Raw genomic sequence first — 4,156 nt, forward strand, 5'->3', positions numbered from 1 at the left:
CTCTCCGCTGGTGAGATTTTGTACACCAGGCCTCCTGCTGTCCTCAGAGGACTGGCAGACCCGGTAAGAGCAGTGGGGAAATCATCCCTAGAGCACAACTGAGCTGAAAAAGTCTCCAAAAGATATCTGCTAGCCATTAGAGAGAGCCCTCGTTCGCGTATCTAGCCCCTCACACCCCTTCTCTCCCCCGCAGCAGTCCGAACGGAGGGAATCCCACACAGATCCGCCCCTGGCCCTGGCGCTGGGATCACCAGCTTTAGCTTGTGGCCTTGGTAAAGCACCAAAGCGGGGCTCAACACGCAGCAGTCCAAGGACTACATCCAGCCGACTGCCTATTTTTGTGTGGTTCTTAAACTCAGAATGTTTTAACATTTTTAAATGACTGGAACAAAATCAAAAGAAGAAGGATATTTTGTGGCACATGACAATTCTATGAAACTCCAGAGTCACTGCCTGTAGCAGACGTTTCCTGGGAGCACAGTTACGCTGCTTCGTTTACGTGTTGACTATTGCCGCTTTCACTCTCAGCGACAGGTTCGCTAGTTGTGACAGAACACCTGGCCTGCACAGCCTACAGTTTTTACTCTTCGTTCTCCCCAGAAAAACCCCGCCACCCCTTGCTTCCTCGGCACCAAGCTTCTCTGAACTTTTTCTGTTCACCTGCAAAGTGAGAGTAAAGGTGACCCTACATCGTGGAGTTGTGGTGAGACAACGGGGATAATGCCTGGACAGCACCTTCCGTGGAACCCGACGAAAACGCTCTAGAAGGCTTGGCCATTCGGCTCCTCTCCCGAACTGTTTATGCTGAGCACATGTGATGTGTCAGGCATTTTATGTGTGAGTTGCTTATGTGTATTTTCTTACTTAATCTTTACAACTACCTTCTCGAGCAGTAGCTACTATTATTGCCCCCATTTTGCAGATGAGAAAACTGAAACTCAAAGAATTTAAGTAATTTTCTCTAGGTAGGTGGTGGGACCAGATTCAAACATCAGCAGTGTGGCTGAAGAGTCAGCAGCTTCCACTGCCTTCCACATGGACAATACCACGTGTCACAGAACACCCACCTGAGGGAGGCTGGCCATGAGATGGAGGAGGGAAGTCGGCCAAGAGCTCCCTTCTGCTGACCAGTTATTTTGTTTGACTGAAACTACCTTGAGTTGGTTTTCTGCCATCAGAGACAGAACTGAGAAAGATAAATGGTGAAAAACCCGCAAGCATTTTCAACCAAGAGCCCACAGGCAAGCTCGGGGAAACAGTGGAAACGCCAGGTGCCGGGGGGATGCAAGCCAGGATCAGCTTGGAAGTAGCAGCTGAGTGTCCTCTGTCTGCCAGGCACAGCGCTCTGTGCTCTTGGTTGGTTTCTTTGTCTTTCAAGCAGAATACAGTAATTTGCACTCCTCAGCTTCTGAATCCTGTTTGTGCTTCTTCTGCCCTTGGCCGTGAGCACCCAGGAGGTCCGCAGGATTCCTGGCTTGTTCATCCGTGTGGTGCGGCGTTTCTTATTTGCACTTTAATTATGATGGTGCTCTGCCGATGATGCTCCAGCAAGGCCCACAAATGGGCTAGGGAAAGCAGCTGTTGAGTACAGAAGTGCAATTTTAAAAAGTTATAGGTGTCTTTGTACAGATCAAATTATATGCTTGTTTACATCTTAAACACTAACTTATTAAAAGGAGGTCCGATTATACTTCCCTTTCACAATGCAGGTAGTTGTTTAGCCACAATTATTTGTTGTTGGGAAATTGCACACACGAATAATTGCACCCACAGTTTTCTAACTGTAGGCTGAAAATGAGGGGCAGGCAGTTAGTCACCTCTCAGAGCCGGCGCTGCTCGTCATCGGCGGGCTGTGGTTGCACAGGGTGTTCTCTGCCCGCAGAAGGGGTGGCTCGGGAGACGCCGTGCACCGCTGCGGACTCCACAAGGAGCCCCTTTCTCACTCTGCGGCTGGGCTTAGAGAGACTCTGTCCTGCCTCAGCTTTTCACTTGGTACTTGTCTGCCTGCTTTCTATCCTTGCTTCTTTATTCGTTTTACTGTCCCCAAGGATCAGCTTGTTAGCTTGTAGGATATACATGTGGCTTGTTTGAGGGTTTGACTTTTTTTTTTCACAATTCCCTTTTTAATTGCTTTCTTCACTTCTTCTCCCAACTTTTCTCATATGAAGTAATATTGGAAAAAACCAAAACTATTTTTTAATGGGAGTGCTGAACACAGAATAGAATTGTTTTTTCTTAAAAAGATGAGTATGTGCTAAATTAGGAAGAAAAAAAGAAAAAAAGGGAAGAAAAAGTAGAAATCTCTAATGATAGATAAATCAGATACAAGAAGAAGGAGGGGTCTGAATGACATTTCTGGGCAGAGTTCATGGACAGAGTCTTGTTTTTGTAATGAGGTCACTATTAGTCACCCAGTGGCTGCGTGGGAAAGCAAGCATAAATAACAATAAAGGAAACATTCTGCTTTGAGTGGTTTGTTTTTTTTAAGAGTGTAATCATTGGCTGGGAGAAATAGGATGGCTCTGAATGAAGTAATTTACTCAGCGTGAGTGTGGAGTAACTGAGATTAGAGTTCTGAATTACGACCTCTTTCCCTTTCTGTCCAGTGAGCTTTGACCAACAATTGCTCCCATGATAAACAGCCTTCCGTTCACGAGAAACTTAGGATGTCTATGCTAGGAATTTAGATTCCTGGGTCTTTTCTCAGCTATGTCTTACTTTCTCATTGGGTTGCAATAAAATCAAGCATCAGGAATAAAGTTCTTGTAATTAATTGTGCTCTTTCAGTTATGATTTCTCACTCAGAGTCTTATCTTTTTGTGTCTAAATTTTGACTCCTTTTTATCAAAATACAATTGCAATTGTATCCTTCCTTGTGATATATAAATTTTAGTAAGTCAGTTTTATAGATATTGGAAGATTATGGGCAATAAATGTAGAAAAGTCATGATTAAAATCAAGATTTTCTCAGAAAACACTACCTTGTGAGGAAAAATTACTGAATATAATGTAATGATCTTTACTGAATGTGTTAGCCTGGGTTCTTGGTTGGAGACAACAGAGGTTTCTATAGCTATTGAGCAGGAAGAGATTTAGAAAAGGAGTGTTAGGTAGCTCTCATCCAATATACATAATCCACATGTATAAGTTTACATGACAACTTATGTAAACTCTTGTAGATGTGGTCAGCAGAGTTAAAAGGAAACAGAATGGGGAAATACTTGCAAATTGTGTATCTGGTAAAAGACTTATATCCAGAATAATAAAGAACCCCTAAAACTCAACAACAACAATAACACAACCTGATTAAGAATTGAGCAAAATACTTGAATAGACATTTCTCTAAAGAAGTGATACAATCATCCATAAACACAAGAAAAGATCCTCAGTATCAGTAGGCATTAGGAAAATGCAAATCAAACCACAGTGAGAAAAAACTTGATACTCATTAAATGGCTACTAATGACTGCCCTAGCTTTTAAAAAACCGAAAATAATAATTGTTGGTGAGGGGATGGAGAATTTGGAACTTTTGTGCAATATTTGTGGGAAAGTGAAATGCTAATATGAAAAAATATAGTGATTACTCAAAAAACTAAAAATAGGAACACGGTAGATCCAGTAATTCCACTTCTGGGTGTACAAGTATCCAAAAGAACCGAAGGCAAGAATTTGAACAGGTGTTTGCGTACCCATGTTCACAGCCGCATTATTTGTATTAGGCAGAAGGTGGAAGAAATCTAAGCTTCGATCCACAGATGAATAAAGAAACAAAATATAGTACACACGTATAATAGTCTATTAATCAGCCATAAAAAGGAATTAAATTCTGATACTGCTCCAACACGGATAAACGTTGAAGATGTGCTAAGTAAAATAAAGCAGGAATAGAAGCACAAATAGTGTGCCCTGCCACTCGTACGAGAGAGTGGCGTGTGCAAATTTAGAGAGACAGAAAGTAGCACAAAGGTTGCCAAGAGCTAGAACAGGTGGGGAAGGAGCGCTATCAGACGGTGCGGAGGTGAGTAGGCTGGATGAACGCCCTCAGCGCTCCTGCACTGTACACTTCCAGTGATTAGAGCAGTAATCTTATGCATACGTAGCACAGCACACAAGCGAAAACCGTTTCTGGCCACAGGCCGCGCGGGGAGCCGCGG

The 4,156-nt window shown here is 43.1% G+C and overlaps 1 long non-coding RNA gene across 1 annotated transcript; it reads right to left on the bottom strand.

Annotated features, from left to right (window-relative positions):
- Nucleotides 1-410: 410 nt before the first annotated feature.
- LOC106149932 lies at nucleotides 411-4,150 on the bottom strand. Its single transcript, XR_001236428.1, has 2 exons — nucleotides 1,818-4,150; nucleotides 411-1,578 (listed from the first exon to the last, which is right to left on the bottom strand). It is a non-coding gene; the product is annotated as an uncharacterized LOC106149932 (long non-coding RNA).
- Nucleotides 4,151-4,156: the final 6 nt, after the last annotated feature.

This window comes from Chinchilla lanigera, unplaced genomic scaffold (assembly GCF_000276665.1).
Source record: "Chinchilla lanigera isolate Chin_1 unplaced genomic scaffold, ChiLan1.0 scaffold00057, whole genome shotgun sequence".
NCBI lineage: Eukaryota > Metazoa > Chordata > Mammalia > Rodentia > Chinchillidae > Chinchilla > Chinchilla lanigera.